This window comes from Crocodylus siamensis, chromosome 5, assembly GCF_052110815.1.
Source record: "Crocodylus siamensis isolate JL-2025a chromosome 5, ASM5211081v1, whole genome shotgun sequence".
Taxonomy (NCBI): domain Eukaryota; kingdom Metazoa; phylum Chordata; order Crocodylia; family Crocodylidae; genus Crocodylus; species Crocodylus siamensis.
This window is the reverse complement of record NC_143399.1, coordinates 110045713-110067219: the sequence shown is the minus strand read 5'-3', so window position 1 is coordinate 110067219 and position 21507 is coordinate 110045713. Positions and strand designations below refer to the sequence as shown.

Sequence of the window (21507 nt, the reverse complement as noted above, 5' to 3'; positions counted from 1 at the left end):
TATGAAACAAAATATTTCTCTCTTGTGGACCACTTCTTCTCTTGTTTTTACTACTCTTGTACATAGTTTCAATTTGGTTTCTCTGAGGGACCATCAACATGCATAGGTAAAGGCATGATGGGATCTAATGTATACTCTGGGTTCCCCCTGAACCAGCAAGAAGCAAACTCCCAAAGCTGTGAGCCCCCTCAGTTGAGGAGCTCCCAGCCCTGAGAATATCCCACGCACCTCCGGTGGTGAGGGATCATAGCAGTTGCAATCTCCCAAACTCAGAGGTGCATGAAGACCACAACACTGGGGGATTATGGCTGGGAGATCACAGCAACCATGTACCCCAGACCTAGGGGTTTCATACACCTCCAAGGATGGGGGATTGCAGGTCCCATGATCCCCCAGACCTGGGGGTTTCATGCATGCCCAGGGTAGCTGTGCCCCTGATGGCCAGAAAATGCTATTTAGAGGTTTGCTTTTTGGAATTGGCTTAAAGGTAAAGCAGATACTGTCTTAAACGAATGGTCCAGGAGAGTAGCAAGGGTTAATTGATTTCTAAAAGCCTGTTTGTGATAAAGTTTCCTTCGAGGCCCACAATATCTGAAGCCAGAAGACACATTGGGAATTGTAGACATGAACACTGTTCCATAACAGAGATAAAGGACATTGCAGCCTTAGTGCCAGGTCACAGTGCCACCTGCAGAGTCCTTGAAATGTCTAGTTTTATTGAACAGACCAAATTAAGAAGCCAGTAAACAACCAAATTAAGATGTGTGCATGTAATGGATTTTTGAAACAAAGGAATATACTGACAGGACTGAACATAGACAGTACAGTGACCACACAGAGACCCATCAACAATGCCCAGAGATGAAGGGTCATCAGAGGAAGAAAATGATACAAAAAGGAGGGATTTCAGAGCAGTAAAGGGACCCTGAGAGGGGAACCTGCAGCTACCATGGACAGAGGTCATAGTACCAGCCCATCTCACCCACCCCACTGCAGGCCTTGGCCTTTGACCTCCAGGCTGACATCTGACATTCAAGAAAGAACCTCAGGGTGAAGCTTGCATACTGGCCAGACATACTTTGACTCTGTGACAGTTCTAGGACTGGTAGATATAGAATTGTTTCCATTTTTCTTATCTGCTATCACTGTGTATTATTAAAAATGGCATATTATTGAATGGAGAGGTCATGTTCAGTCTGAGGCTTGGGTCCACTTGGAACAAGGTATCTGGGTCATAAGTTCAATGCTAACACCTCCAAGCTGCCAGGACTCAGCTATCAGGACCAAGGACTGCCCATCCTGGCACCCAGAATCTGCAGCTGCAGGACTCAGAGTTTCTGTGCTGCCAGGACCCAGGGTTGGTAGATGCTGGGGCTGAGATTACCCTCAGCTGTGGGACTTCCAGCCCTGGCTGAACATGGTGCACCTCTGTAGTTGGGAGTTCTGCCAGCTGATGGAGCTCCCAGCTAAAGGGGAGACCCTGCTACATGTGTAAATTATTAATGCTTAATAGAAATGAGCTATAAAGTTAGTACACATTCTGAGGTTTAACTTTATAGCTGGTAGGAGGGTTTTTTTTATCATGTAATAGATACTTTGCATGTGTAGCTGGTTTCAAGATAACTGCACAATTAATCAGTCAATTGTGCAATACCTATAACATGTAGATGGGTTCTTAGTAGCATTAGGGACCTTAATCTGACTACTGATTCAATGGCTATACTCCTCCTAAAGTTGCATTTAACTTGCTTGAACATTAGACCATGGAATATATGCATCAAAGTTCACTATAAGCAGACATATGTAGAAATTTCCTTTGTTTACTAGAGGAGGGTTTTTTGGTGTTTTTTTTTTTGTTTGTTTGTTTGTTTTAATGCCTAGATACTAGCACCTTTTTTTCTCATATTAGCATGAACTGTACTCCTCAAATGATCCCACTGAGTCCCATAGGTTAACTTTTGGACCAATATAGGAAAATCATTTTGTCACAGATATTTGAGCAAAACTGTATGAGTGCCTGTATATGAGCACAGAGGCTGCTCCAGTGCATTGTAATTGCAGTGCATTGGATCAGATTAATTAATCTAGTCTGCTGGAGCATAATTACTGCACTTTGGCAACCTCCCGCATCTCATGTATCAGTGTCCTCGTGCTACAAAATGGCAGCAAGGGCGCTTGAACTAAAGCTCATCAAATGCAAACACAGGACTCTGCAGTGCTCTTGGAGCTACTCTTATTTGAGTACCATGTCCCCCTACCCCTGGAGCATTTGTAAATGTTCTCTATGGGTGCACCCCTTTGAGGTGGGGGAACAGCCATGTGTGGGAACAAAAAATGTTCCCCGTACTGCAAACTTGCAGTGTGGGGAGAAAATTAGACCCCTGGATATCCAGGGGTGTAAAAAAAGCAAAGTATAAAAAAGTGGGGCAGGGCATGATCCCTGAGGCAACCTGAGGATGGCTCCTCCAAAGAGATATTCTGGCTGCCCGAGAGTCTTTATGGTTGCCACTCACCCTGGTGCTGAAACATGCAGCCCACCAGGCCACGTGTTTCAGCACCAGGGCTCAGGTGCCGGTGAATAAGGAGTTGGAGGGGTTGGAGGAGGGGGGAAGGGACCATGGAGACCCCCGATGGCCCCATCTGCTCCCCCAGCCCCCCGACCCCCAACAGCCCTCCTGAGGCCCCCAACCCCTGCTAGCACTGGCACCCTCTGCCAGCCCTCCAAGACCCCTGACCCCTGCTGTGGCTGGCCTCCGCCGCCAGCCCGCCCAAACCCCTGACTCTTGCTGGGGCTGGCCCCTCCCCCAGCCAGCCCCTCCATGCCTCCCAACCCCTGCCCTGTCCAGCCCCATCCCCACAAGCCCCTCCACCCCTGCACCTGCATCCCACACTTAAAAAAACAAACAAAAAACCCCAGCACTTACCACCAGTTGGAGGTGCCATCTGCTGACTGGGGCCCTGCCCACACAGTGCTGGGCAGTCTGACAGCCACAGCAGCCCCAGTCTGGGCCCCCCTGCCCCTGAGGTGTACTGTGCTACCTGGGGGGCTCTGCCAAGAGGCTGCAGAGGCCCCCCCCACCCCTGCTTCTCAGGTAAGCAGAGGCTGTTTTTTCCCCATTTTTTTCTATTCTTTTTCTAGGTTTTTTTTTAAAGTGATGTTGCCTGGGGTTGTGGGGGTAGCCTTGGGGGGCCTGGGGGTGCAATTGGAGGGGGTGAGGCTGGGTGGGGAAGCCATTGGGGGGGCTGTAGCAGCTGGTGGGGGTGGGGCCATGTGGGGCAGCAATTGGGGGCCTGGGGTGGGACATGTGGGCCTTGAGGGGGGGTAGTAACCCCTGCAGGGGCCATTTGGCCCTCATTGGGGTACTGTACCCCTTCTATAGGGGATGAACACTGTGTTGGAGGTCTGAACCACTTTTGGTGGCCTGAACCCCCTTTTGGGGGACTGAACCTTTTGTGTGGGGACAAATCCCCTGTTGGGGAGATGTAGCTCCTGTGTGGCTGCTGAAGTCCTTGTGTGGGGGCTGAATCCCCTGTTGGGAGATCCAAAGCTCTTGTGTGGGGGACCAACCCCTTGTGTGAGGGCCATCGCCCTGTGGGAGGGCAGCAAAATATGTATTCATGAATTCATAAAACGTGTATTTAGAGTTCACTTTATTATTATGATAAGAGACTTGCTTTAACACTGTAGATATATCAATAAAACCTTGTCCAACTGATTGCTGTCTCTGTCTCTGTCTCTGTCTCTGTCTCTCTCTCTCTCTCTCTCTCTCTTTATAGTGGCCTTTTGTTTTATGTGTGGAGGATCATGGATTTGGGGGTATTTTAGAGAGTGATTTTGGGATTTTTTTTTATCATAGATTTTTCAGTTTTCCAATAGGGAACACCAGAATTCTTGCTAGGGAGGCCAGTGGCAGGACCCTGCCTGCTCAGAGCTGGGCCCCAGAAGCTCCTGAGAGCTAGTAGCCCTGAGCTACTTGCCAGGGAGACTTTTTATACTGCTGGATCCAGAATATGATAGCTTTTTATACTGCTGGGGACAGCACAGGTGCTGGCCCTGGGCTCTAGCTCCCCCGGCTGAAGATCTGGGAGGAGCCAGGCAGAGTTATTTTGCCCCAAGTGACACAATTTGCTCCACAACAAAGTGCATGTCTGAGCATGTGGGCTGAGGCAAAAAGCCCCGGCTCAAATTTGCACCACTTCTATTTGAGCTGCTGCAAGCTCATGTGCTTGCATGTGTGGACGCGCCCTATATGTTCTAGGACTGTACAGAGATACAAAGACAAATCTCTGCTTTAAATTGTTTGCAGTGTAAAAAATATAGAGATGAGGGGTAAGAGAACAGGATACGACATCATTTCAGATGCACCATATGTACAACAAAAAGTAAATCAGAGTTTTCTTTTCATTCTCTTATTTTACTGCTCCTCTGGCTGGCGCTCCATGAACAGCAATATCCTTTGCAAGATAAGTCATCTCTGTCACTCAACCTTCAAGTTTCTGAAAACAGTCAAAGAAACAAAGACCTGGAGGCTCAGATGACTAGCCTACAGCAGGGAATAGAGCATCCTGCTCATATTCTTCTTTAGTAGTTCACAGAATCTCTGCTAAGCACCGACAAAACGTATCTTCATAATAACAAATAATGATGATGTAAGATGCTAATGCTGGCTGAATGGTCAAAAAAAAAAAGAAAACAGGAAAAACTACCAAAATAGCAATGTAATTTCACAAATGTATATTGTAAGGATCACCGATAGTTTGAGAATCATTATGTATAATTTTGAGGATTCAACAATATATTCTGACAACAGGTATGAAGCCTGAAAGTGTTACTCATAGTGCTTAGGGTCGGAAGGGACCTAAACAGATCATCAGATCTGACCCTCTCACTTAACACAAACCGTTTACATCCTACTGGAAGTTATTTTAGTGTTAATAAAGGAGTTCCAATAAGGGAACAGAAACAATACCATACATGTTAAGCAACCAGTTATTTAACACAAATATTGGTTATCGAACAATCTCCTTTGGAAACATCCCAGGCCAAGAGCTGTCTACAAACACTCACTGAATACATTTACATAAAATCAAGAAAGAGAAAAAATCTAAAAACATCTAAAAAATGTTGTGAAGTAGTAACTAGTCAAAGGATTACATTAGTAAATCTTGTCAATGACCAAATCTGTCAATGACAAATCTCAATTATATTTTGAAGTAATAGTTGAAGTTTCAATACCATGAATTTCATGGTATTGACATAATAAGTGGCAAAGATATGATGTCAGTTAAGGTGTCTTGCTACAGATCCAAAAACATGAGTCTTAGCTGTGCTCTGTACTTATGCTGAACATTTCACCCAATTTACCTGGCTGTAAAATGGGCTCTCAGAAATGAAAAGCTGGACCTGATGCTAACTGCATCACTCTTATGTGGACCATTGACTGTAGAACCCAGCTTAGATGGGGATGTTGACTTGAGCAAATTTTTGACTTTGTAGCGATATGTCCTTTTGCTATAAGAACACAAGGGTTCTCCAAAATGCATGGTGAAGACAAGAATGCTCGCCAGGGATTAATAATGAAGACAGTTCAGCAGTTCTGTCCAATAAGGGCCACTGGAACACATATATACAAAACAGTGTATTATACCATAGTCAAAAATGTAGTTTAAATTAGCAAAGAATTAGAAACTATGAGGATCATGAGGGTCCAATTTAAACTGAGACACTGTTCAGCTTTTAATTCCCTTAAATGTTTGTGCCTGAAAACCTTATCAAAACCTAGTTTTAGCTCCCGTAAGTAGATATATAGTAGAGCTGTGTGAAGCTTCGGTGGCCAAATCTCTGAATCCAAATCAAATTAGAGGACACTTTAGTCTCTCTGAATAGAATTGGAACCCTCCGTGAAATTTGGACATAGACACAACTTTAATTTTTTTTTTTAGATACCTCTAGGTAGCAGGGACTTGTGAGTGCTGCAATGCTGTGGTTCATGGCTTGTCCCACAGAAGCATGGGAGGCTCCTCAGTGCATTCAGCAGCAGACCCAGAAGTGGACCAAAAGCACTTCCAGTCCACTTCTGGGTCCTCCAGCTAGCATTTGGGGGGCTGCCCCCACACCCTGTGGCTTAGTGACTGGTGCCTCCAATGTGTGTGTGTGTGGGGGGGGCACCCAGGGTCCCCCATGGCCCTCCCCCCCCGTGGCCAATCGCTGATCTGGGAAGTACTTCTGGTCCACTTCCAGATTTGCCATTTGCCATCGAGCACATGGAGGCCCCCCCGCCCACACTCCTATGGGATGCTCCATGCGTCCCAGCAATCACAAGCCACACTGGTACCTTGAGATATGTAGAAAAAACTTTAAAGCTGTGTCTATCTCCGAATCATCATTAAATCTTCAGATTCGATAGTTTCATAGTTTCATAGTTAGTAGGGTTGGAAGGGACCTGAGCAGATCATCAAGTCCGCCCCCCTGCAATGGCAGGAAAGAGTATTGGGGTCAAATGAGCCCAGCAAGGATTGAATCAGGGACAGTGATCTGAATCAATTAATTGAATCATTGTCCCTGTTTTGGGCCAAATCCAAATCGAATAGGGCCCGCTTCTCACACCCATAATATATAGGAGGTACAGTGGTACTTTAGAGTGAAATTACTATTTCCAAAGCCATTGTCACTGTTGGTATGATCCTGCAGTGTTAAGGCTATCAAAGAGGTTCGGAGTGCCTTGAACTCTCACTAACTTAGATCTTCTCAACTTGTAGGAACAAAGAACCCTAACTAGTACTTTAGTATGCCCATTATAATTCACTGAGACACATGGGGGCAGTACTGCCTGGAGTGTTCTATTGCCGATGCTACCACTAAGTCTTCTGGGTAAGTCACTTAACCTCTCTATGCCTCATTTCCCCTTTATTTAAAGGAGGATAATAATAGTTTCCAATCTTTCTGAAGTGCTTTAAGATCTTTGGATGAAAGGTTTTGTATAAGTGGAAAGCATTTGTTAATTATTGCTATTAATTTAGAAGTTTCATACTATTTAACACAAGTGGAATCGCACTGTGTCTGCATTTCTTTATGTTTCTGTTACACAGCTGTAGCTAGGATAACAAATAGGTATGGGAGCACTTGGTTGCCAGACCCATAGCCTGCAGAGGAACTCAAGAGGAAGCCTGAACTTTGAAACTCATTTTCCTGCCACCTGGGTCCAAAAAGCTCTGACACTTGAATCTTAAGGGCATATTGCAAATCTCATGTTCTTTCCCAGGCTTTTTGGAGAGTGTGAAATCTGTATGTCTTTGGACAAGACACTGTCTGTATGGTAGGCATGTAAATAAATAAATAATTTATCTTTGTTAGCCTGCCACATTATTTGCCATATGTCACCAAAACGCTTCTGAAGAGGAACTTTTATGCTTATCTGGATTTCTCTTCTGTTTACATCTGTTGTTAACAGGTTCCATAGGGGCTTCAAGAATGGACCTTAAGCCTGGAGGTAGTAGAATCATCAGCAGAAGGTAATGAGAAGGGCTGCACCCTTGGTGTCACTTGTGTGTGCTATCTGCAACAGATGCTCTTGTAACAGCTGGAAGGAAACAATTAGCACACCAAGAGACATGTTATAGTGTCACACTGCAAAGTCTTGAGCAACTGAGACCACAGGCTTCAAATATCCAGACAACTAAATATATTTAAAGAGACATTGTCAACTTGAAATCTAGTCAATTAAAAAAAAATGAGTTAAAACTAATTCTAGATACTACACCTGCCTCTGAGTCTCCCAACAATTTTGTGTTTCATGCTAAGTATCAGCTTAGTTATTTTTGGTCATAAAAGGCTACATAAATTATAAGACAACAAAGGTCAAAACTTAGGGCACCGGAGAGATGCAATTTACTGTTTGCTCTGTTCAGCTCATGATAATCTGTGTGGTTATCAGAGTTATAGAAAACATGAAAACAAGCAGCACAAGGTAAAGAACCAGATGTATGGCATTTAGTAAATAAGCAATTGACTTTTCATTCACTTCAGTGGCCCTTGGATCAGGTCTTTTATACTGTCGGGTTTTTTTTAATGATGCACTATCACGGACCAGAAAGAAATGGAGGATTTTTTCTTTTTAATTTCCATCATTATGTGTTGCATGTGATATTTTCAAAGCAGGGCATTCTTTGCAGCCAGGTGGGTAAGCAAATCATACCTTCATTGAACAAATGTTATGCTTGATCATATTGTCTTCTCTTTGTCTCAGCAACAAAGTCCATGCTTTGGGGCTCAGCAAATTTCCACCCCCCTAGTAATTCTATGAGCCAATTGTGCATATTTAATTATTGACAAGGAGTTTAATTGGATCAGAGGAACAAGAAAAAGTAGAGTAATAAATAAATAAATAGATAGACCTAGCACAGAAGGTCTTTACAGAGTACTCTCAGCCATTTTATTTTTGGATTCAATGTCTAACTACCTTTAGGTGCAAATTCTTCCAACAATCTGGCTAAACTCTGCTACTCTGAATTTAAAACAATGCAATATAAGAAACACATATCTTAAAGCTCCATATGCCATGAGGTCTGATATGGAAGTTGGGAAACATGTCACCAGATTTAGAATGATTTGAGTGATGCGGTCTGGGTGTCAATTACAGATAAAACTAAGTAATGTAGGTGGCTCCATTCTGACTCCAAAACTCCATCCTGGAATCCAAAATGCACAGGAAGAATAAAAGGTCTGGCTCTTTGCGGTGATGTCAAAATATTGATGGTGTGGGCCAGAGTGCACTTTCCAGGAAGATCAAATGACCTGGGAAGAGAACGGCATCAGAGGACACCACATTGGAAGGTTTTCCACTCTAATTAAGGGTTAGTGTTGGATGGAGTGAATTCCCCAATCTCCCCTCACCCATACTCAAACTGTACAGGATAATCAGTTACTTTTGTTTCATGTTCAAGTCTTAAAGACAAACAAAGGATTGGTGGGGAATGCTATCTTAAATGAACCACTACATTCATCCACACTCTATCTACATTTCTTTAAAAAAACAAACAAACCCATACTTTTACTCTAAAATTAACAGTGATCCAAAAGAAAGATCACATATATTACTAATGAAACATCAAGTACTTTACTGACCATGACTTAAAGGCTATTGTATACAAATCCATAAACTTACTCTAAAACTGTAATAGAAAAAAGGAATGGAATGGACTAGAATACAAATCAAACCCACATTTCTGCCTTACAACAATAATAGATAAATATTGTCTAAATTACATTACTTGGTTTTATTTTAACGCCAAAATCACTGTTTTTGCCTGAGAAGAGTTCAGGTTTTCAGTGCATCTGTTGTTAAGGGAAAGGAGAGAGGTGAGATTTATGCCTTTTGGAGAAGAGAAGACTGTTAGGTGACCTACTTAGCTTCAGTGGTTTTAGTTACTTGGCAACATATGAAATAAGATAGGAAACAGAATAAATGCGTTTAAAAGCCAACTAAGACATTTTTATGGACAAAGGGGTTAAATGATCCAGTTACAAAGCTGGGAGGTGAGGCTTAAATAAATCTAAAGGATATAATCTTACTGAACATATGGCTTTTTCCTGACCAGCCATTCTTTTTGTTCTTATGATAGGTTTATTAATTGAAATAAAGAAAATAGTTTACATGTGCTGGCTACTATAGAAGCATATAGAATACTTAAGAGAGAAATATAGAAACTATGCAAACAATTTCCTCTTTAATTTTATGAGTTTTGTCGGCAGCGGTATGGAGGCAGTTTCCAGTGTGCATCAGTCTAAGGGTTTTGAATGTGTCCCAGGCTATTTCTGTTTTTTCCCCCCAATATTCTATTACATGAAACTATTTCATCATTTTCAAAGGCAGCTGGCTGCTGATCCTTGACCAACAGTGGTATCTAGGCACAACCACGTTTAAAAATCATTTCCTACACCTTCAAATGGGTACAAAAAGGTACATCTAAACAGTTTTTGCATGTACCAGTTCTGGAAATGGGACCTTGAAGTTGTCCTGAGGATACTCCCTTGCTACTACTCTCAAAATTTCAGTCTCCAGAATGGCTTAAACCAGTGGTGGGGAGCACCTTCAGGGTAGTTTTCCTACTTCACTTCCTAGCTAGGTGTTTCACGATAGACTTAAATTATAGCAGTTTTGCTAAGCTGTAGCAGAGAACAGTAGCATTAAAAAGAGACACTATACTTTTAGCCTACGAGGGTTTCAGACAAAACAACCCAGGGAGATGCTAGGCTTCTGCAATATAATATGCTAGTAAATAAACGCAGATTTATCCTGCATTGCCTTTTGCATCCAATCCATGCCAGATTGGCCTGTGATTTTTTACTGTTTGAAACAGATTGCCAATGAGGAAAATTTAACTAAGAGGAGTCAAGTCTCTGTTGTCCTGCCACTAGGGAACAGATGACTGGCAAAACCCGACTGCTGTTTTATTGATAAACAATGAAATAGACAAGAAGAATAAAGCAGTGCAAAGCTCTTAAAAAGAGAGAAGGGAAAAAAAGAGTGAGAGAAAGAACAAGGACAACACATTTTCAGAGGTACAGTTTCATTTAATTTATACAAAGTTTGGATTATTCAAATTTGGATATTCTGGCCCTGTCTCACTTTGAACCCAAAACATAAAACCTGAGCTCCAGTTTCCTGAATTCTTCAGGTAGTCTTCAATACAGCTACATAATTTGTAACTGTATATAGCATATTTAACTATATATAGCATAAAGATGAGAGGTGTATACAACCAGTGATTTCTATCAAGAAATGTGTGATGAAGCTTCTAGGCACTCCACTCCCAGGTGTTTGACTTCTGGACTATGATGGTCACCTACTTCTAACATCATTGGTGGTAATATGGCATTATATTGCTAAATAATTTAAATAAGCATAGTCCACTGACTTCAGTGAGAATCTACAGTTTAACACAAGTGGAGTGTGTCAGTAATTAGCACTAAGTCTGGCCACTAGTGTGAAGAAGTTTCCTGCACTTGGCAAAGTGCATTTCATTTGGCAAATAAATAGGCCTGTTTTAGGATATTTCTATAATGTCCAGTTTGGTACATCCCATAGTATCAGTTAATTAATATTTGAATAGTTTTATTTCATTGCGATTCAAATGAGATAACTTGAAGTATATCATTTGTAATGAGCATCTTCCCTTTTACCTTATGCACAAGTTTGCATTTGATCCTCAAGCATGATGGGATTTATGATAGAACGTAGAAAAGGAAAACATTGAGATAGATCTAAAGACCCCTAAAGGGCAATGTCTATATCAGTAGCAGAAAGCTATGGCAAGAATTGGTACAACTATGCTGAGAAACCTGACAGATATGACTCATGCCGTCTACATACCTAAACGTAAATGTCAGGAACATTATATTATATGCACAGATGAAATGTTTTCATCCTACACACAGTAGAACTATATTCTCTTGCTTACAGAATTTATGCTAAAATGCTAACTTACTCGGTTACCCCCAAAAACTTTATTTAGAAGCTAAGCATGATATTGTCTTTGCATTGTACTGTATGTGTGAGTCAAAATTCTGTGTGTGTGTGTGTGTGTGTTGTACATATACATAAATAGAGAGAGGGAGAATATACACAATATGAGATATATAGGTTTTGCTGGTTTGAATTTGAAATGAGTGCATTGCTTACAAGTGGTGAAGCATTTTATTTGTGCTATTGAATTTGTGTTGGTTGTACTGTCTTCTCTTCCGGACCTTGGTTTTAAGGTCCTGCTCTGATTGACTACACACGATATAAACACTATCAAAAATAGCTGTACTGCATCAGCAAAAACAGGACTCTCCTGGGAACTTCCTGTTCCCTTCTCATATCACATCCGCAGACATAACCCAAACAGGAAGCTCATTGGTTAGATGTAATCTGTCATCTTCAACAGCATCTTCATGAGACAAACTTTTTCTTGGTCCATGTTTTTGTACAGGTGGATGCGGGGGAACTGTTTTTCAATCTAAGGATTTATACTTTAAGAAACCTGTTTGGAATGATTTATCACTGTTATTTATAACAACATATGGAACAATAACTAACCCAAATGATCTACATATGACAGAGGCCTAGACTGTTACTGTCTACTTTTTGCCTAATTTGCAGGAACATAATGTTACTAAATTTCATAGATTTCATAGACATTAGGGCTGGAAGGGACCTGAGAAGATCGAGTCCAGCCCCCCACTCAAAGGACAGGAAGGCAGCTGGGGTCATAGGATCCCAGCAAGATAAGCATCCAATTTGCTCTTGAAGGTGTTCAATGTAGGTGCTTGAACCACCTCTGATGGCAGGCAGTTCCAGACCTTGGGGGACAGTAAAGAAATTCTTCCTTATGTCCAGCCTGAAACGGTCTTGCAGGAGTTTATAACCATTCCACCTCGTCATCCCTTGCGGCGCTCTGGTGAACAAACGTTTCCCCAGATCCTGGTGGTCACATCTGATAAACTTATAGGTGGCCATCAGATCACCTCCAAGCCTGAGCTTTTCCAGGCTAAAGAGCACCATGGCTGTCAGCCTGTCATCGTAAGGTCTGTTTTCCTGACCTCTGATCATGAGTGTGGCTCTTCTCTGGACTCTCTCAAACTTCTCCATGTCCTTTTTGAATTGTGGAGCCCAAAATTGGATGCAGTACTCCAGCTGCAGCCTCACCAGGGCCAAGTACAAAGGGAGAATGATGGCCTGGGATTTGCTTAAGAAGCATCTATGGATGCAAGCCAGTGTTCTGGTTGCTTTGCTAGTCACAGCATCACATTGCAGGCTCATGTTCATCTTGCCTTGCACACAGATTGTACCAAGGCTGGGGCAGCGATGGGCTCCCTTAAGTGCCTTGGCCCGCTGGCTTTGCAAAGGTTGCTCAGTGGGCCAGCAGTGGCAATAGTCCAGCAGGCATGTCTACATGAAACATTTACTGTGCAGTTGACTAATCAGCTTGCAGTAAACATATTAATATCTCCATGTGCTGGAGATTAATCTGGGATAAACTAATTTCTCTATTAAGATGGAATAAGCTAATTTACTAAATATTGTTGGTTATTACAAGTACTATCCTGCTGCAAAGTAAAAAAACACAGTAGTGCACATGTCAATGCTGCCCGGCTGGCTGGGGCATGAAGGTGCTTCAGTGCATGGGTTGCCTGCTGGCTAGTCCAACACCAGAGCACCCTCATATCCCAGAAAGTCCCTCTGCAGCACATTGAGTTGGGGGGAGTAGCCCTAGGCTGGAATGCTGACCCTTGGGACCCCATGCCAGCCGTGACTGTTCCTCCTATGCTCCATGTGCTGCATCTGAATAAACAGCCAAGTTTATTGCTTTGAAGTTTATTCAGGTGCCGTAATTGCACGTGTAGATGTTCCCAATAGTATTTACCATGCAGAGCAACATATGTCCCACAGGAGAAGAAACTTAAAGCTCAAGGACAGTAATAGCTACTAATATTAAAACCTACAAGAATCATGCGGAGAAAAAGAGAATTCAGCTATTTCTAATGGGAAATGTAAAGCAAATTGTCATCTGAAGGGATTAAGTTAAATCTTTAATCTCTCCATATGGAAAATACCACCCAAACAATTTCTCTCAAAATGAGGACAAAACATTGCAATATTTCCTCAGAGGTTTCTATTATTTTTACCAGTGGATATTTTTATGGTACAATCTTCCAAGTCTGAAAGCATTTGAATTTTTAAAATCTTATTGATATAGGTGAAGAGACTTAGTAGGTCTGTTTCTTTAAACAAAGTTTTAGAAACACTGGTGTCTTAGCTACATTTCTAGCACTTACTGTGCTGTCACAGCACTGAGAATAAATAAATCACAAATGACCAGAGCCCTGCAGCACCATCCTACAGAAAGGACTCTGAGTTGTATCCATTAATCATATGACTGCAATTCTGCTTCAGGTAGTGTCTGGCAGGTGCATGTCAGCATAGTAAAAGCATTTGGATGACAAGTTGCACTTTAAAATGAAATGTTTTTAGGGGCATATTCCCCCAGAATGGTCATAGTTTTAAGTTTGCTAAAAATTAATTAGAGTCTAATACATGTAGCTGAAACACATATGCTATCATGGCAAAAGCTGTTTTCATGGGCCCGCACAACCACCCATTTAGTGTAGAGTACAGAAGAGACCAGAACTAAGACCCAAAGAGCACAGCTGGCATAGGGCCAGAGGGAAAATGTTCTTCTGGAGTATCACTCCACTGCACTGTGTAGTTACCATGAATCTCTCCACACTGATTTAGTGTATTAGAAAAGCTGAATAGACAAACTGGATGATCACCCAGGAGCTATACTATGTCAGGAGATTTATCTTCTAAAGGAACATGAGTAATAATTAGTGATATCTATTTCACATTAGTGAAATATTGCATTATTACATTAGTGAAATATATTGGTTGAGTGCCAACCAGATTAGGGCACTAATGCATTATGCAGTCTAAAAGCTCAAAGTGACAGACAATCTCTACCCCCAATCCATTAATAATCTATTCCCATCATTCTCATTTAACCACTCTGATTTTAAGTAATTCAGTTATTCACTGTGGGTACATTTACAAGTGAAATTAAGGCAATGTAATAAATGCCAGAACAGTTTGCACCAGAGTATACTACTCCCAGGTGCTGTGTCTACACTTGTGACCAGGACAGCAGCACTTTGAAGTGAGCTGGAGCAACTTTGGGCTGGCAGCAGGCTTAGGGAATCAGCCCCAGGCTCTGGGTGATGGTGTTGGGCAGTGGAAGGGCTGCCTGGGACATGAGTGCTGCTGAAACTGCAGAGCCATGCAGCTAGGAGGCAGGCAGAAGTCTGGACCCCTGGTGCCTGGGTAGTCTGGGCACCATTTATGTCTGCAGTCAGCAGCTAGCCTTGCTTTCAGTTGCATTTAATTATTCCACCATAGGATAGTAATGTGAGGATAGTACTATCTTATGGCATAGTTAATTAGTTTACTGCACCCTACTATCTGCACACATGTAGATTGTGATGCTTTACTGCAGATGTAATTAGTCTACGCTGCAGGAAAGTGAGCATGTAGGTGTAGCCTGCATGACTTAGTTTAACTGTCTTTAAAATGGGGACAAATGATACTTTCCCTATTTTCTAAAGTACTCTGTGATTGTGGCTTAAAAGGCAGAAGTTTTCCTATTTAGGGGTTAAATAGTTACATGATAAGTCACATTAACTGAGATTCCTCAAGTATGATCCCATTGTAAGAGTGTCATATGGGGTACAGACAGAAGTGCAGCTCCCCACTGTAACTCATGTCACTTTGCAGGAAGTACCATGAGTTACAGCTATCCCCAGGACCAAACAGACATTTTCTATTGGATCCTGGGGGTTAGGATATGAGCTGCAGTTTAGAGCAGCTGCATCATTGCTGCTATTCTCCCTTAGTAAAGCCCTTCCCCCCCTCCCCAGCCCCAGTGCTTTTTTTCAGAATGGGAGGAGGGAAAGAAATGGAGGGAGCTTATTTTAGGGGTTGCCTCCTTCTCTTTCCCTCAGTGTTGGCTGGGAAACCCACAGAGTGAGCCTCCCCCACTTCCCATTTTGAAGACAGCATGGGAAGCAGGGCTGTTCCTGGCCATGCTGACAGATGTTAATAAAGACGCTCTGCTTTGGAGCACCTTCCTCTGAACCTTCATATAATGAGGGTTCAGATTGTCAGATGATCTGGCATTTTTAAAGTTCTTTTCAGCTGTGCACTTCTGTCAGTTCATGGCTGTAGTGTACCTTCAGTGGCTGATCACGCAATAAACTCATGTCTGTCAGAGCCCACGATTACCTCTACCACTCAGTGGCATTGTGGCAACTGATCTGGCTCTTCTGTCATTGTTATGCTGGGTGGATTTTTTTCCCCCAAATATGATTTTTAGACTTGTAATAGTCTTTCCTATTGTCTTCTATAGACTGTCAATGCAGCTATTGATCTCGACAAATCAGAAGCCATTTCACATACAGAAAGAGTGGGTGAGGCATGTTACTATATTTCGATAGTGCCACATGCCTCCTTAGGCAGAACCTTTGCAGAGATATCAGGTAAGATCAAGCATTCTTTATATATTATGTGTGATGTTAGGAGAGCCAAAGAAAACTGAAAGGTCTTTCCTGTGTCTGTTTGACTCAAGAGGAACTGTTCTTTACATTCATTGCAAGTGATTCCTGTCTTCTCTCAACTGCCAGGGTTACTTTAATGATTCTTTGATGTCTTCTAATCCCATGAGACTTCCAGCTCAATTTACAGACCAAAGAGGTTAATATCAGCACAGATAAAGCTCCAGAAGAGCACATAAACTTCTACAAACTTAGTTGAAACCAACTTCACTTAACCATCACATACACCAGTGTTATGAGTGACATCTGGTGACAATTTTAAAGGGCTGGGAGGATTATACTTTCCATTTGGATTTACAGATGTTCCTCACATCTGAGACCACTGGAAAATTGGATGTTTATCTTTCAAGCAGTACACATTGTGATTGTATGGCTTGTTCTTTGGGAGCCTTACCATACTTTTCCTGAGATGGAGGGTATTTAAGAAATAGACAAAAGATAAAGACAATCAAAACAACAACAGCAAAAAAACAAAAAAACAAAAAAAAGAAGGAAACTTCAGCCGAACTAATATATAATAATTACAAGTTGGCTGCATCTACATGAGACACTGACTATGCAGGTGGTACTGGGCAGTCATTTAGTACTTGCATATACAGGTACTAAATGACTGTGTAGTAACCAGAGTTAGTGCACAGTAGCATTGCTGAATGGCTTATAGGTCATGCTCCATGCCATGCGACACTACTGCACAGTAGTAACAAACTACTGCACTATCAGTGTCTTGTATAGACACAGCCTGTCAGCCCTACTTGCATCCAAGACTTGCATTCCACTTGCATTCCACTTGCAAAAACTGGTGAGACTGTACAGAAAGTTATAACTAAGAAATGCATGGAAATCATGGAGCAGATAGAAAACAGAGGAGAAATAAATTCTGCGTGTTTCATATCTTGATTTGTATCCTAATCCTGTATCTGAAGTAAATAGTCTCAAATAAATCAATGGGCTATATCTTCTGATCATTTCTCCTCATGTGGAGAAGTTCAAGAGAGTCCAAAGGAGTCCAAAGGAGGGCAACACTGAGGATTAGAGGCCTAGAGACTAGATCATATGGGAAGAAGCTGAAAGACTTGGGATTGTTCAGCCTGGAGAAGAGAAGACTCAGAGGGGACTTGGTGGCAGCTTAGAAGCACACCAGGGATGTACATTAGAGCTTAGGGGGACATTTAGTCACCAAGGCCCTCCAGGGGAGGACAAGTAATAATGGGCACAAACTGATTGAAAATTGCATCAGGCTACACACAAGGAAAAACCTATTTACAAGTTGAGTGCTGAGGGTTTGAAACAGGCTCCCCACAGAGGTGGTACAGCCATCTACCCTGGCGATCTTTAAAAAGCATCTTGATGCTCATCTTGGTGGTGTCATCTGATCCCAGCAGCCTTTCTTCAGCAGGGGGCTGGACCCAATGATCTGTAAGGTCCCTTCCAGCCCCTAATAACTATGAAACTACAATACCAATGTGAATTCCAGAGAAAGTCCAATGATGGAAGAAAGAAACTAGGTAGTTTCGTGTCTAAATTGTATTATTCACACCTAAAATCAAAAGTTGCTGCACTTACTTCTTAGTACTAAATTAAAGATGGGATAAATTTATTTTAAATAGGCCATTATATTAAAAATAACATTTTCCTCAATTTCAACACACTTTTATTTTCTCTTTATGGACCTAATCCTGAAATTGTTATGCATTCCCATTCTGTAAAGGAGTCATGTTGACAAATCAGTAATGATGCTAGAAAGCTGGTATAGTTTTATGGTTGACTGTTATCTGAAAGTAGCTACTGATTAGGGATGTTGGGGAAAATTCTGATGTTTTTTCCCTTTGCCATAAAATGCTTTTTAATTGAACTAGAACCATTACAAAAATTCATTTTTTGCTACATTTTTTTATCAAGAAGCTTTTCTCATCTCTACAGAATATGTATGGACTAACAGCTTGGTGGTTGGGACACACATTTGGAATGTTAAAGGCTAAGTACAAGTACGTGCTCATCTGATTCAGTATTTCTCACCAAATGGTGCTGTAACAGCACTGTAATGATGCAGTAGGGATTTGAATCTGGGTCTTTTGCATCCAAGGTGAGGACCTGAACTTCAGCCTCTGGTTCAGCCCCTCCTGTTGGAACTGTCCTACTTTGTGTAAATAATTAATCAACAGGTCAGAGATGCTGAAAGAAGCAAGCTGTTTTTTCTGGACAGAATCTCTTCTTAGTCTTACCTCTGTAGGCCCTATTACTTCTCTTTACTTCTCTTTACAAAGGCTAGTTCACTGTAATAAACTCTGTCTGGGCCTTACACAATTGACCTGTATGGCTAAATGGCAAAAATAGTTTGGTTCAGGCTCCTTATATAGTGAAGCTGATATAGGGTGCGTCTACACATTAATTCATGTTCCGTAGTTTCCGTGCATTAAGTTTAGTACTTGGGTAACTAAGTACTGAATTAATGCACAGTTACTTGTGCTACTGGGCAGTAGTACTGGCACCCAGGTTTTTTTGCATGCTAACTGAGCAGTAGCCTAATACTACTTATAGGTGGCCATCAGATCACCCCTGCGCCTATGCTTTTCCAGGCTAAAGAGTCCCATGGCTTTCAGCCTGTCATCGTAAGATCTGTTTTCCTGACCTCTGATCATGTGCGTGGCTCTCCTCTGGACTCTCTCAAGCTTCTCCACATCCTTTCTGAATTGTGGAGCCCAAAACTGGACGCAGTACTCCAGCTGCGGCCTCACCAAGGCCAAGTACAAGGGGAGAATGACATCCCGGGATTTGCTCGAGAAGCATCTATGGATGCAAGCTAGCATTTTGGTCGCTTTACTAGCTGCAGCATCGCATTGGAGGCTCATGTGCATCTTGTGGTCAATGATGACCCCCAAGTCTCTTTCGTCTGTAGTGCTATCCAACGTAGCACTGCCGAGCCCATAAGGGTGCTGCAGGTTTTTCCTCCCAAAGTGGAGAACCTTGCATTTTTCGGTGTTAAACACCATCAGGTTCTTGTCCGCCCATTTGCTGAGCTTGTCCAGGTCAGCCTGGATCACCCGCCTCTCTTCTGGCATGGATGCTTTGCCCCAAAGTTTGGTGTCATCGGCGAACTTGGCCAGTCCACTCCTGACTCCAATGTCCACATCATTAATGAAGATGTTGAACAGTATGGGTCCCAGGACAGAGCCTTGAGGGACCCCACTGGTCACAGGGCACCACGATAAGTGACTGCCATCAATTACAACCCTCTGGGTCTGACCACGGAGCCAGTTTCCCAGCCAGCGGATTGTGGTGGAGCCAAGGCCACAACTGGCCAGTTTGGCCAAGAGGTGATCATGGGATACCAGATCAAAGGCTTTTTTGAAGTCAAGATATGTGACATCAATCTCTTCTCCCTTGTCATAGAAGGAAATGAGATTGGTCAAACAAGACCTACCCGCAACAAACCTGTGCTGGCTATCCCTTAGGATGTTAGCCTGGGCCAGTCCCTCAAGGATGGCCTCCTTAATAAACTTTTCTAAGATCTTCCCCAGGATAGAAGTCAGGCTAATGGGCCTGTAGTTAGCCAGATCCACTCTCCTCCCTTTCTTGAAGATCGGCACCACATTGGCCTTCTTCCAGTCTTCAAGCACTACACCAGAGCGCCAGGAGTTTTCAAAGATCCGTGCCAGGGGCTGGGCTATGACTCTCGCCAGCTCCTTGAGTACCCTGGGGTGCAGATTGTCAGGGCCAGCTGACTTGAAGGTATCCAGCTTCTCAAGGTGTTCCTTCACGAGGTCAGCATTTATGGAGGGTAGGGGATCCCCATCACCTGGATCTCCCTGTCCCATAGCAGGCATGGGTGTCCCATGGGACTGATGAAAGACTGACGCAAAGTACCTATTTAATAGGTTGGCTTTTTCCTGGGTGTCAGCTGCCAGTTGCCCCATCTGGTTTAGCAGGGGTCCAACATTGCCCTTGCTTTTCCTCCAGCTCCCCACATATCTGAAAAAGGACTTTTTGTTGTCCTTGATGCTTGAAGCTAGTTAGAGTTCAGTTGCAGCCTTGGCTTTCCTGGTTTGCTCCCTGCAGGACCAGACCAGCGCAGAATAATTCTCCTTGGAGGTGAATCCCGTCCTCCATCCTTTGTAGGCTTTCAATATTTGGTTCTACAGTTAAGCAACCTGCATTGAATATTGTAACTGTATGGCCATCCTTTTTCCCTTTAGCTTACACATCATAGGTTTTAGCATAGCTTACAGTTCTGACTTAAATTCATCTGTAGTTTATATTCATCTGTACTTTACATGTGGAAGATTTCTTTGGTTTTCAAAGACTGATATCTGAAGAAGCCAAACACTATGCTTTGCCCATGAGGTACTGCCAAATCCAGATATCCTTAGTAAATTAGGCCTAATTTTGTGTTGCTCTCTCACCCAATTAGTTGCCCTCTTTTTGTGTACCTCTGAAACTAGTTTTATTAATAATTTTCATGTTCATTTTCCAATTGTGTTGAAAATTGTAGCCAAAATCATCTAAGAATATTGTTCCATGAGCAAGCAACCTTGTAATTCTGAATCCTGCAGCTCCGTTAAAAATAGTACATTCCCTCAAAGCCAATAAGGCTAATTCAAAAGCTGTTGACAAAAAAGGAAATGCTTGACTTGCCAATAATTTCAGTGGGTTATAGATAAATTCTATATGTGAAATAAATTTTTTTCTTAATCTTTTTATACCCTCACTGTACTTTATCATTTGCACAGATTTGTTTCAAAATTCAAATTTCTAACCATTATGACCTTCAAACTTGAATGTGTTTGGAAAAGTCTTAGAACAAAAGATTTTTTTGAAGGATTATATTTTTCCATCATTGTGCATATTGACTAGTACTTCACTGAGAGTTCTCTCCCCTTAAATGCAAACAAAACAACGCTTTATGTGTTATTAAATGGGCAATAATCTGCTTTCTGTGTAAATCTAGAGTGACTTTTATTTCAGACAAGATATTCCAGGTGAAACAAAAAAAATAGACATTAAAATTTACCTACAATGTTATCAAATTATCCTTCAGCTTGATCTGTAACTCGGCTTTGTATTCTGTCTCTTGTTTGAACATTTTTTCTAATCAAAGTCCAGAGACAAATTGAGGCATTTCATATCCATATGGAAAAACATAAGCAGAAAAAACATAAATGAACAAATTATAATGATTTATTGTCATATTCAAAACTTGTAATTTTCCATGTCATACTGAGACTGACTTTGGAGAAGAAATAAGTTCTATTTAAGATGGAGTACTGAACAGGGATTAATTCATTAGATTCAGGTGCCCAGGTCCCACACTATGCTCATTGTTATTACAGGGCCCAACCATTGATGGATCTTCATCTCTCCCA

At 42.1% G+C, this 21507-nt stretch overlaps 1 long non-coding RNA gene across 3 annotated transcripts in view; it reads left to right on the top strand.

The window, feature by feature from the left end:
* The window catches only part of LOC149864444 (uncharacterized), a 91515-nt gene that overhangs the window by 45118 nt on the left and 24890 nt on the right, over window positions 1–21507 (top strand). For all 3 annotated transcript variants that reach the window (XR_016442522.1, XR_016442520.1, XR_016442521.1), the window contains 3 exons: window positions 6760–6871; window positions 7452–7512; window positions 15943–16072. This is a non-coding gene — a long non-coding RNA (uncharacterized LOC149864444). The remainder of the gene's footprint in view (window positions 1–6759; window positions 6872–7451; window positions 7513–15942; window positions 16073–21507) is intronic.